The following is a 14,580-nucleotide window of genomic DNA, read 5'->3' as shown; positions in this document are numbered from 1 at the left end:
TGGACATAGTCGAGACCCAATCTTGACTTCCTTCACATCATCCTCGGAACCCAAGTCGACTAGCTCAATCTACTCTTCAAACGGCTGAATAACCTTTTCATCTTGCTCAAGAAGACGAGACATTTCCTCACTCACCTCTACATCACTTTCCTCCTCGGCTTCAAACACAGGGAATTCAAAATTTGGAGAAGGAGAAGGATCATTGTATTCAATGGGGTTAGGAACCAACCTGCATAATGATTTGATATTTTGATTGTAGAGAAGTGAATTTGTGACCAAATATTATGCAGATGGACAATTATATTATTTATGTTTTTTTGTGATTACCATTTTCAGAAATAAGCAAAAAGTAAAAACAAAACATCAAAGATGTGGATGAATAGAATTAATTTTATTGATGATCAATTTAAAATGCCCAAACAATGTTCACTTCTCCCTTAGGCATAGGAGAAGGATTTTAAAATATAAAAAGCAATTACTTAGATCGATGCAAAATAAAAGGAATATTAACAGCAGTCCAATTATTGCATGTCTGTCCATGCGTCACAAAGTTGGTGCAGTCTTCCTCTTCATTGTCCTCTAGCACAGCAGCTAAGTGTTCATTCCCATGAATGAACCCTCCACTACGGAAGTTGAGTTGTATATCTTCAGATCTAACGGTCGACGAGCCCTTCTGGAACCCGAAACCAGTTCTTCCTTGGTTGTAGGCGACCTCTACCACGTGCCCCCATTGATCAACCGGACCATCCTCAACAATCTTCTGCGCATCTTTCAGAGAGGACATAGGTGCCCCAATTCTCTTCTCAGCAGCAATAGATAAGGCTTGGAATGGAGTTCCAACCTCATCCCCAGCTTCCACATATGAAAAAGATGACAGATGGCTCACCAACAGTGCTTTCTCACCTCCCATAATCACCAACTTGCCATTCTTGACAAATTTGAGCTTCTGGTGTAGAGTGGAAGTAACAGCTCCTGCTTCATGAATCCATGGCCTTCCCAATAAACAGTTGTAGGATGGGTGAATATCCATTACCTGGAAAGTAATATGAAAGTCACTCGGACCTATCTTGACTGGAAGGTCCACTTCTCCAATGACCGTCTTGCGCGAGCCATCAAAGGCTTTGACAATTACTCCATTGTACCTCATGGGAGCTCCTTGATTAGATAACTTTGACAATGTTGACTTTGGAAGCACATTGAGTGACGACCCAGTGTCAACTAGCACATTTGACAAAGCATCTTCTTTGCAATTCATCAAAATATGCAAAGCCAGATTGTGATTTCTTCCCTCCTCAGGGAGTTCTTCATCGCAAAAGCTCAAATTATTGCATGAAGTGATGTTAGCCACTATATGATCAAACTGAGCCACAGTAACATCTTGCTCCACGTACGCCTATTCAAGAACTCTCTAGAGTGCTTCTCTGTGCACTTCAGAATTTAAAAGCAGAGACAACACGAAAATCTTTGAGGGAGTCTGGAGCAGCTGCTCAACCACGTTGAATTCACGAGACTTATCTTTTGAACAACCAACAAGATCTACCATAGGCACATCCGCCTTCTTACCAACAACTGTTTCTTCCTTATTCTCCGGGAACACCTGTCCAAAAACTCGACCACTGTGGGTCACCTTCGTACATCTGCAATGCTCACCACTGAACTGGTCGTAGGCAACGGGACCTCTTGACCATTATCCATCATCGTAGCATTGTATTGATACGGTACAACCTTATCAGATGCATACGGGACTAGGCCCGCCAACCGTATCACCAATGACGAAACTGATTTATTGCTGATGTTCTGGTTACTGTTGCTATCATATTGAATCACCAACCGCTCTGGTTGTTTGAAAACGGGAACAATGACATTAACATCGTCATCTATATGACGAGATTGTACAATATGGACATGCCTTCATCCATCAGGCGCTGGATGTCCCTTTTCACAACAACGCACCCCCTTGGGTTCATGCTACAAATATTACAACCATAGTGATCATGTTCACAGTCACTCACCAAACAGATATCTTTATGCATTTGCACCAAAGATCTTCGGATAAATCGGACATCGAAAACTTTGAATTCACCTGGACAACCGTCCACCATGTTCACTGAAGAATTCCCATGAGCGGGCAAAGGATTAACTTTCACATTAGGCGCGTGGTCTTCAAAAGACACCATGCCACTCTTCATAAGCTTTTGCACCTCATATTTAAGTGGATAACAGTTCTCGATATCGTGCCCAGGTGCACCCTAGTGAAAAGCACAACGAAGTTCGGATTTATACCACCATGGAAGTGGTTCTGGGATCTGTGGTGGATTCCTCGGTTGAATCAAATTCTTGAGGACTAAAGATGGGTACAACTCTACGTATATCATAGGAATTTAGTCGGAAGAGACCTTCTTCCTCTCAAAGTTCTGTTGCTGGTGATGATTGTTGTTGGAATTGTTGTTGTTGTAGGTGTTTGTTCTTTGTTGCGGTTGTTGTTGTTGACGTTGATTCTGATACTGATGTTGTTGTTGTTGAATTGGTGTTGTTTGCTGATTGGAGAATACTGGAATGACAGATGATACTTGATGATGATGATGTTGACGGGGTGATGGATTTCTTCTGACTTGAGGCCTCCTCTGCCTCCCACTAGAAATTGCGTTGGTCTCATTATCCTTTCTCTTGCTTAAGCTACTCCCATACTTCTTGCTAGTTGACGCCTCATCTTTTGACAATCGTCCTTCACGGACCCCTTCTTCAAGTCTCATCCCCATATTTACCATTTCGGTAAAATCACTGGAGGCACTGGCAATCATACGTTCATAGTAAAATGAACTCAGGGTTTTGAGAAAGATTTTCGTCATCTCCTTCTCCTCCAAAGGAGGAGTGATATGGGCAGCCAACTCCCTCCAACGTTGGGCATACTCTTTGAATGTCTCCTTATCTTTCTGAGACATGGAGCTCAGTTGGTCCCTATCCGACACCATATCCACATTGTACTTGTACTGTTTCACGAAAGCCTCTCCTAGATCATTGAAAGTGTGGATGCTTGCATTATCTAACCCCATATAGCAACGGAGTGCAACACCTGTCAGGCTATCCTGGAAATAGTTAATCAGCAGTTGATCATTATCTGTCTGGGTTGACATCTTGCGGGCATACATCACAAGATGACTGAGTGGACAAGAGTTCCCTTTGTAATTCTCAAAGTCAGGCACTTTGAATTTTACTGGGATTTTCATATTGGGCACTAAGCACAGTTCAGCAGCACTCTTCCCAAACAGATCTTTGCCTCTCAGCATTTTCAATTCCTTACGCAACTCAAGAAATTGGTCCTTCATCTCGTCCATCTTCTCATAACCTTCCGGGCCCTCATACGGCTCGGAATGATAGATGGTGTCCTCTACACGCGGCAAAGTGTGCACAACGGAAGGTGGCACAGACATGACCGGACTAGATGCCGGCATGGAAGCAAAAGTGGGAGCGAAACCTTCTGGCACAAAATTGGGTGGCATTCCCCAAGGGAATCCATCAGGCAGATTCAGAGCAAAGTGGGCGATGGCAGCAGGCACTGTAGAGGTAACCACTTCAGAAATGACAGTCCTCGTGGGAGGAGTTGCAGGAGTTGGAGAAGCTGGGCTCTGGGTAGCAAGAACTGACTCCATCATGGCAGTCAGTCGGGCAATCTCTTGCTCAAGGTGCTCCATGATCTTTGGATGATTAGCTCTGGTGTTGTACCGGTGAGTCAGTTTGGCTAAAGCACAGAAGAACATCAATCAGACACCTGGCAAAAACCTGCTTATGCAAACGATGCATGAAATGCAATGCTTGATTATTTTTATTTTCCAAGGAACTTACTATATCATTTGCAAATATATAAAAAATTGAAATGGCAATTGCAATAATTTGATATGATGAAAAATCTCTTTTTATTTTATATAAACTGGAAGGATTACACTGAGTACAATTTCATAAACCAAATGAAAAATACAAGAGAAAAGGAGACTAGTCATCCTAAGGATCCTTAACAATAGCGTCAGAATTTCTGGCTGAAGGTGCGTATTTCATCCCTCTTTAATTGGGTCATAAATTTCACATCATTTGGATTTGGAATGAGGGAGTTATGCAGTTTAGAAGTTGAGGAAAATGCTTGTTCAATGATGATGGTCCAAAATGACCTATAATGTTTCCTCTTGGCACATGCCCTTGCAAGTTGAATTAGACATTTCTCAAAGAATAAAAGTTGGAGAAGACATCTTGAAATTGATCATGACACTTGGATGACTTTCATCTCATAAAAATTGAGCAAGTTATGATCCTTGGAAGTTGACCTATTAACTAGGGCACAGACAAAATGACCTATAATCTTTCACCATAAAAAATGACTTTCCAAGCAAAATTTTCTAAGTACAGAGTCAAATGACCACTTCTTCCACCTTGAATAACTTTTGCTATGAGCTCCAAATGAAAATGGTTTCTTCACAAAAGTTATAGCTATTTCATCTCTCTTCAATTGGGTCACAAATTTGACATCATTTGGATTTGGAATGAGGGATTTATGCATTTTAAAAGTTGAGGAAAATTGCTTATTCAATGATGATGGTCCAAAAGGACCTATAATGTTTCCTCTTGGCACATGACCTTGCAAGTTGAATTTGAAATTTATCAAAGAATAAAAGTTGGAGAATACATCTTGAAATTGATCATGAAACTTGGATGGCTTTCTGTAGCGAGAAATTCATGATCATCAAGCTATTGACAAGCTAGAGATCAATTAACAAGAGTCGCCACCGCGCTTTTATTGTTTCCAAAGGAAAAGGGAAAAAGTACGAACAAAACCCAATTAGTAAGAAGTTTTCAACAAAAAAAAACTAATAAAAATCAGAGATCACAGGTAAGGGGGTTGGTTACACAGAGGGAAGGTGTTAGCACCCAAAGTGTCCTAGGTACTTCTAGGGAGCCCTTTTTGTGTGCATATGTATTTTGTACAAAGTGATGTTTACAAACAAATAGAATGGGGGGTTGAGAAAAGAATTCATTAATTATATTTTTGTGTTTGACAAGACCTTCGGTCTCGTGCCTACGTACCAACATATGAATGAGGGATCAAAACCTCGTAGTTCGTGCTATAAATTTCAAAATGAGTGTGTTGGTTTTAACAAAATATAAGTTTGAAAGGCACAAAGGCCTGAAAATGGTTTGAATGAGTTAGTTCTTTTTGGCTTTTTTGAAAGTTTAAGTCAAGTATAGTTAAGTTTATTTACTAGTTTAATTTAAGAAAATAAGTTTGAAAATGCAATGGCATAAGGCCAAAGTTTCTACCTTTTTGTAAAAGTGGTCAAAGTTTAGAACAAAAATAGTTCACACAAAGAAGTTTTAAAAATGGAGGGAGATATTTTGAAATTAAAGAAATTGGGAGAAGATGAAGAGACTACCCTATGCACAAGAATTTTAAAGTTTAAAGTTGAAAAGATCTGACCAAATGAGAGAAATCCAATAGACAAGTATGTCAATAGAAACCCAGAATTCCCTTGGACTTTTAGAATCAAGCAACACACAAATGCATAATTATATCAATCTTGAAGAGCAAAGGCATCAAATAAAGATGGCCTCATCCAAGCTTATCCACTACATGATCTTCTTCAAAATAGCCTATGTAGCAGATGAATCCCACAAGTCATAGGTTCAACATAACAGCTTAACAATGATCAATGTTGCAGATGAACTTAAGAGATCTTGAATGATGTATCAGATGGATTCAAATTGCAAGCACTTGGTTCTTCAACAAATTGGCATTGGCCAAGTCCATTTAGCAAAGGAATTTTGCCTAAGTTCTAAGTCCAATTGGGGAAGATCAAAACAACAGTCCACTCAAAAGTCTTTTAGGGTTTTTGTTATTATTATGTGCATTAATGGTCAAAGACCAAACAAGCAAACCAAGCAATACAAAACAAAATAATATCACACAATATGGTCCAAAGGGACAAAGTGAAAATTACATTGACATAAACAATTAGAATGATATGTATAATGGCAAATGATAATAAAGTGCTAAAAGTAAATTGCATTAAAGTAAAGACTTGAAATTAAAAGTTAATGGTTAGTGAGTTAGTAGTTAGTTTTGTTTTGCTTTTTGATTTTAAGACATTCTTTGGAGAACACTCAACCCACTTGCCACAAGCATGGATCCTTGAACCAAAACATCTTCCAAAGGAAGGAAAGAAGGCCAAGTTTCCACACAATACCATGGAAGAGGCGAAACTTACAATCTCACTAACTAGAATGCTTATGCCTTTTGTGTCACAAATTTAGCGTTATGTTAAGCAATCGTAATTGGACTTATGTAGAAGTCACAACTATTTGAGGTCGGGCAATAGACTTTTGGTGTTAATGCATGTTGGAGACATAGTATTATGAACTATGCTCATTTAAACATACCACACACAAAAGAATATATGCAAAGGTGTGGACTAATCTCATCCATACTCCTGTTAATCTTTCAATCAACTAGCATTAGGACTTTGAGATGTCATTGGCCAATTGAAATGAATGGACATAGAAGGGGAATTAGATGAAGAGGGAAAGGGATGAATGCGATCACAAATTGGTCAAACGAGGACTTTTACCAAATTAATATTATTCATTCATTTTGCGAGATGGAATGTACATTCCATCAATCCCCTAAATCCAATAATATTAACTTGACAAAGTCAAATCAACCTTGACCAAGGCCCAATAACAAATGAGAAGCTCAATTAAGTCAATCCAAATGGTCAACACAATTAAAATGACATTTATTCAATTAAAAATAATAAAATAATGCATTAAATTCAAATATGTTTTGTCCAAATCCTAAAATCTCATCAAAACACCAAATAAATGGCCATGAGATTTATCATAGGTCAAACAAGGTCAAAGGACCTTGGAGAAAAAAATCATAATTTTTGGACACTTAAAAACATTTTTAAACAATTAAAAACAAATGAAAAATTAATTAATTCATGAAAAATATTACTAATAATCCAAAAAATAATTTTAATTCAGAATATGAAAGAGAAAAATATTTGAATTTTTTTGGTGAAAGTCCCATATTTTTTGGATCAATATTAAATTTAATATGATTTATTGAAGAAAATGGAATTAAATGGAAATTCATAAAATCCTAAAATACGTGGACCATCAGATCTCCCTCATTAATTGAGGTGGCAGATCTGATGATCCACAACACGCGTTCCACCAATGTCCTAGTCAAACGCGCTGCAAACGTGTTATTCACAAGGGACGACTAAGATTAAAACGTGGAGGTTGGATCTCATGGCTCAGACTCAAGACACATCATCACCGGAGGCAGAGCTCCGGTTGTCTTCTCCGGTGAGCTTCACCGGATTGATCAACATGAACCATCACCAAAATTCCAAACAGGGACATGATTTTAAAGAGAAAACATCAATGAGCACGAATATCACCTCCAATTCATCCAATTCCAACTATATTTAGAGATATGTGGAATTGAAAAATGAGGTTCATGATCTGAGTTGCTTCGATTTGGCCTCAAAGCAACTAAATCTTCTTGCCTACATTGGTAGGACTTCAGACAACTCAAGAATCAATGGAATTGAGCAAGAATCAAGGAGAAACGAAGAGTTTAAAATTTCTGCAAATTACCTTCAATGGAGGTCTGAGCTTGCTAGATCTTGATTTGAATCATGCTTGGCTTCACTTTAATTACTTGCAGGAATGGAATGGAAAGGCTTAGAAGCAATGGATTCCTGGAGAATTGAATTCCAAAACAGTGGAGATTCAAGCTCAAATTCAAATGAATTTATCAGGGTTATCTGAAATTCTAGTTATCAGACTTTAGATGTCACTCGGGTTGTTATGACATCCAATTCTGCACAGACAAGAATTATGCAGAACTTAAAAGTTAGTGCAGTAAATAACACAAGTAATTGTTTACCAAGTTCAGTCCAACATGACCTACATCTGGGGGCTACCAAGCCAGGGAGGAAATCCACTATCAGTAGTATTAATTCAAAGCTAAACTCACCCGTTTACAACTTGTCACTTAATCCCTACCCAATGCAATTTCAATCTTACACTAAGATCAGAGTTCCTACTCACTCCCCCTCAATCACCTTAGTGATTACTACCTTTAATCAATATTAAAGACAACTTTGAAGTCACACTTCAAACAACTCTTGACTGTGCTTTACAGCTTTAATCAAGATACACAGCACTCACGCTGAAAAGCTTTGAGCGACACAACACTTACAACTCAATGAACACCCTATACCAATGCAATCATCTACGTGATAATGGCTTGGCTTACAAGATATGTCTAATACAAGACTCACAAAAATACAGCAGTGAAGTATGATGGACACACTAAATCTTCACGCCTCAAAATTCCCAAAACTGAATGAAGGAACGACTTCCTTTTATATTGCAGTACCTAGGCTTTTGCACTTGTATTCTCCTGAATTTTAGGTCACGCGAGTTCCCATAAATTCAACATCTAGGTTACTAACAAATAGGCTATTTGTTAGGTTCATTAAATGTAGTTTGGTTGTTGATTTCCTGGATTTTCTCTAAGCTGTTGGATCCCTGAAGAATAGCCTGAGAAAAAGCTGAAACTGAACAACCTACAATATAGCATATGCTGTCAGGAATGAATGTCACGACATTCAGCTTGACATCAAGGATCATATGCTGAGTCTGTTTTTCCAGAAAACAGACTGTACAATTTTGCTGACCTGTACATGACCAAAATGACCATTCTACAGTAACAGCTTACATTAATAAATGTCAAAGTATCCAATTTGACATTTACACATTTGGCCTAAAGTTAGTTCTGTTATCCTCTTGAAGAACAAACTAAGAAACATACTGAAGTGTACCAGAACACCACTCTGTCTACTGTTCAGTATATGATGAATGTCATAACATCCAGTTTGACATTCAGTCAGTAGGCCTTATGCCAGGTCTGGTCTTTCCTTGATAACCAGACTGGAAATAAATACTAAGTTCTAACAGAACACCAACTGTTCTATTCCTTAGTATCTGCTGACAGGTATAAATGTCACAGCATCAAGTTTGACATTCAATAAATCCTGTATTAGCTAATCCTGCAGTAACTACTCAAGTGTGTCATGACATCGGTCAAGACATCAGAGTACAGTTAGATATTCTAACCTACAATGCAGTCACACATACACACCATGTCATGACATCAGTCAAGACATTAGAATCCAGCTAGTGTTTTACCATATAATGCAGCCAATTAAACACCTACGAACTCCCCCTTTGGCAAATTTTTGGCTAAAACACTTTGATCCCCATAACAGAGTTCATAGCAGCGGAATCACACATCTAGCAGGAAATAGACCTAGCTAATACACTCAGAGTGGCAGCACACTCACACACATGGAAGTTCAGTAAGACTTCACATAACAGCACACATACAGAAGTTAAATAAAAACTTCTAATTGCAGCACACATCAGCTGCAGGGGAGGGAATCTTCGAATCTGTCACGAACGTCTGTTTTTAACAGACCAATCTGTTGTCTGGGGTATCACCACTGTTACTCCCCCTTTTTGTCAGAAATGTTGCCAAAGCCAACAACAGAAACAAATGACAGACTTACAGACTTGGTTTTACTTCACAGTTTCAACCAAGTTGGCACCCACTTGATCTTGCTTCACAGCTTTGATCAAGTAATCACCCACTTTTGCTTTACTGTTGGTACAACCATATCAGATGCCATGACTTTGTTTCTGACATCCAGAATCACTCTTGCATGAACAGCGTCCTTGAATTCCTGCAGGTGCATAGGCCTTCTCACGTTAGGGTGTCTCCTTACCCTCTTGTTGCCACACTTGTTGCAAGTGGTATAGCTATGATCTGTTGACCAATCAGAACATAGTTCCAATAAATATATTCCAAACATCATTGGTTGCTATAAGGTCTCAAAGAGACATATTCCCAGTTTGCCCCTTAAATTTTCAAACTGAGTAGCATCCAGAGCCTTTGTAAATATGTCAGCCAGTTGCAGTTCAGTGGCTACATGTTCCAAAGTGATCACCTTGTCTTCCACCAGATCTCTGATGAAGTGATGTCTAATATCAATATGTTTGGTCCTGCTGTGTTGGATGGGATTCTTGGAAATATTGATGGCACTGAGATTATCACAGAATAATGTCATGACATTTTGAGTGACATTGTACTCAGTGAGCATCTGTTTCATCCACACCAGTTGGGAACAACTGCTTCCAGCAGCTATGTATTCAGCCTCTGCAGTGGACAGGGATACACAGTTCTGCTTCTTGCTGAACCAAGATATGAGATTGTCTCTCAAGAAGAAACATCCTCCTGATGTGCTTTTTCTGTCATCAGCACTTCCAGCCCAGTCAGCATCACAGTACCCAAATAGGACGGGCTCAGACCCATGTGAGTACAGCATCCCATAGTCACAAGTCCCATTGATGTACTTGAGAATCCTTTTGACTTGATTCAAGTGGCTCACCTTAGGCTCTGCTTGGTATCTCACACACACTCCAACTGCATAAGAAATGTCAGGTCTACTTGCAGTTAGATATAGTAGACTGCCTATCATGCTTCTATACAAGCATTGATCAACACTAGGCCCTCCATCATCTTTGGTTAACTTCAGATGAGTAGGAGCAGGAGTCCTTTTGTGCCTAGCATTATCCATACCAAACTTCTTAACGATGTTTTTGGCATACTTGCTTTGGGAGAGAAACATAGAGTCCTCCATTTGGTTGACTTGCATTCCAAGAAAGTAGGTTAGTTCCCCAACCAGACTCATTTCAAACTCAGATTGCATCTGTTGAACAAAATGTGTTACCATTTGTTCTGACATACCACCAAAGACTATATCATCCACATAGATTTGAGCAATCATGATTTTGCCGTCTTCATCCTTCACAAACAAGGTTTTATCTATTCCACCTTTTCTGTATCCATTTGAGGTCAGAAATTCGGTCAACCTATCATACCATGCTCTAGGTGCTTGTTTCAACCCATACAAGGCTTTCCTCAACTTGTATACATGCTTAGGTTGGTTAGGATCACAAAACCCTTTAGGTTGTTCCACATAGATTTCTTCATTCAAGTAGCCATTTAAGAATGCACTCTTTACATCGATTTGGAATAGTTTAAACTTCAGAATGCATGCTACCCCTAACAGCAATCTGATGGACTCAAGCCTAGCCACAGGAGCAAATGTCTCATCAAAATCAACCCCTTCAACTTGAGTGTATCCTTGAGCTACTAGTCTTGCTTTGTTCCTAGTAATTACTCCTTTCTCATCAGATTTGTTTTTGTAGATCCACTTGGTACCAATGATGTTGGTCCCTTCAGGTCTTGGAACTAGCTCCCATACTTCACTCCTTTTGAACTGCTCAAGTTCCTCTTGCATGGCATTGATCCAGTATTCGTCAGTCAGGGCTTCTTTCACATTCTTTGGTTCAACCTTGGATACAAAGCAGGAATTTGAGCTTATTCCCCGTGACCTGGTAGTCACACCACTATTAGGATCCCCTATGATAAAATCCTTAGGGTGGTCTTTCTGAATTCTGATAGATGGCATTTTGGTGGTTGCATCTACTTCACTTTCAGGAGGAGGTTCTTGTACTTCTTCAGACTTGACTGGGATGTCAGTTGAACTGTCAAGGAATGTTTCAACATCCTCTACGACATCGATTCCTTCCTCTTTATCATCCACAATAACATTTATGGATTCCATCAGGACATTGGTCATGTAGTTGAACACTCTGTAGGCTCTGCTGTTAGTGGAGTATCCTAGAAATATACCCTCATCACTTTTGGGATCCAGCTTCCTTCTCTGTTCACGGTCTGTGAGAATGTAGCATTTACTTCTAAAGATATGAAAGTACTTCACTGTGGGTTTTCTGCCTTTCCATATTTCATATAGAGTGGAGGAGGTTCCTTTTCTCAAGGTAACTCTGTTGTGAACATAGCACGCGGTATTCATTGCTTCATCCCAAAAGTGCATGGGGAGCCTCTTTGCATGAATCATTGCTCTGGCAGATTCTTGAATAGTTCTATTTTTTTCTTTCAACTATCCCATTCTGCTGGGGAGTTATAGGGGAGGAGAACTCATGACTTATTCCTTCAGACGAGCAAAACTCATCAAACTTGGAATTCTTGAACTCCGTACCATGATCACTCCTAATCCGGACCACACAACTGTCCTTTTCCCTTTGAAGTCTTATGCACAGGTCTTTGAAGACATCAAATGTATCTGACTTTTCTCTGATGAAGCTTATCCACGTGTATCTGGAATGGTCATCAACCACCACGTAAGCATATCTCTTCCCACCAAGACTTTCAACCTGCATAGGTCCCATTAAGTCCATGTGCAACAGTTCCAAAACTCTGGAGGTTGTAGGATGTCCCAGCTTCGGATGTGACATCTTGGTTTGCTTGCCCACCTGGCATTCTCCACAGACTCTTCCTTCATCAATAAGCAGCTTTGGAATTCCTCTGACTGCTTCCTTGGATATAATCTTCTTCATTCCCCGTAAGTGGAGATGTCCAAGACGTCTATGCCACAACTTCACCTCCTGTTCTTCCTTGGCTGAGGAGCATATTGTGGAAAAATTAGAGACTTTAGGTTCCCACAGATAGCAGTTATCTTTGGACCTGGTTCCTCTCATAACTTCCTGATTGTCACCATTTGTCACAATGCATAGCTCCTTAGTAAACTGAACATGGAACCCTTGATCACACAACTGGCTTATGCTGATGAGGTTTGCAGTTAGTCCTCTTACTAACAGCACATTATTCAGTTTTGGAACTCCATAGCAGTCCAGCTTACCCACACCTTTAATTTTTCCTTTGGCACCATCACCAAAGGTCACATAGCTGGTAGTGTGAGGTTGAATATCCACCAGTAGATTTTCCATACCAGTCATATGTCTTGAGCATCCACTGTCAAAGTACCAGTCTTCTCTGGTAGAAGCCCTTAGAGTTGTGTGTGCTAACCTAGCATACCATTGTTGCTTCTTGATGGGGACATAGCGCTTATATGTCTTATGCTTAGGCCTGACATGCGAGGCTTGGTTAGGGAAACCATGAAGCCAGTAACAGAAGGCTTTTATATGTCCAAGCCTACCACAGTGGTGACACCTCCACTCCTGGTATTTCCTCTTCTGATGATTATTCATCCTAGTTCCCCGATGTTGAGACATTGGCTTTGACTTCCGCTTGAACTTCTGAACTTTAGCCTTTGGGCGTTTGTGTTCAGCTGAGGATCTTTTCCCAAATCCTAGGCCAGATTTGGTTCCAGACTGCTGTCCCACCTTTAGAATCTCTTCCAAGGTGTGAGTTCCCTTGTTCATCATTCTGATGGATTTAGTCATCTGATTCAGCTTGGAGGTCAGCAAGGCTATCTCACCATTTAGACCCTCTATGGCTGTCAGATGCTTCTTTCTCTCATCTTCCAGTTCCTTGATGAGTTTCTTCTGCTTTTCTCCTTGTTCACGGACTTCTGCACTGGTGGTACACAGCTCCTTATAGGCTGCAGCAAGTTCATCAAAGGTCAGTTCATCTGCACTTGAGTCATCATCAGAGGCACAAACACTGGTTAGTGCAGTGACATGTTTGGAAGATTCTCCTTCAGATTCACTTTCAGAATCTCCTTCAAACCATGTGATAGTTAGCCCCTTCTTTTGCATCTTGAGATAAGTAGGACATTCAGCTCTGACGTGTCCATACCCTTCACAACCATGACACTGGATTCCCTTGCCTTGGTTGAACTTTTCTTCAGAAGTTGATCTTTTCCTGATGTCAGACGGGATGTTCTTGACATTAGGTCTCCCTCTTTGATCAATCTTCTTCACAAACTTGTTGAACTGTCTCCCAAGCATGGCTAAGGCTTCTGATATACTTTCATCACCTTCAGTATATCCTGCTTCTGACTCTTCTTCAGCATTAGATACAAAAGCTACGCTTTTGTTCTTCTTTTCAGCATTCTCACACAAGCCCATTTCAAAGGTTTGGAGAGAACCAATGAGCTCATCCACCTTCATATTGCAGATGTCCTGCGCCTCCTCTATGGCTGTGACCTTAATAGCAAATCTCTTAGGCAAGGACCTGAGAATCTTTCTTACAAGTTTCTCTTCAGCCATTTTCTCACCTAGTCCACCAGAGGTGTTTGCAATTTCAAGAATATTCATGTGAAAGTCATGAATAGTCTCATCCTCTTTCATCCTCAGATTTTCAAACTTGGTGGTCAGCATCTGAAGTTTGGACATCTTCACCTTGGAAGTACCTTCATGAGTTACCTTGAGGGTATCCCAAACTTCCTTAGCTAGTTCACAGTGGTGCACCAGCCTGAAGATGTTCTTACTGATTCAATTGAACAATGCATTCAAGGCCTTGGAATTTCCAAGAGCTAATGCCTCTTGCTCCTTGTCCCACTCTTCTTCAGGAATTTGCACACTGAATCCATCTTCACCTGTCTTCGTTGGATGTTCCCATCCTTTGTTGACAACTCTCCAGACTTTGCTATCTAGAGACCTTAAGAAGGCTACCATACGAGGCTTCCAGTC

This window comes from Lathyrus oleraceus, chromosome 6 (genome assembly GCF_024323335.1).
Source record: "Lathyrus oleraceus cultivar Zhongwan6 chromosome 6, CAAS_Psat_ZW6_1.0, whole genome shotgun sequence".
Lineage (NCBI taxonomy): Eukaryota > Viridiplantae > Streptophyta > Magnoliopsida > Fabales > Fabaceae > Lathyrus > Lathyrus oleraceus.
Note: the sequence above shows the minus strand (reverse complement) of the source record.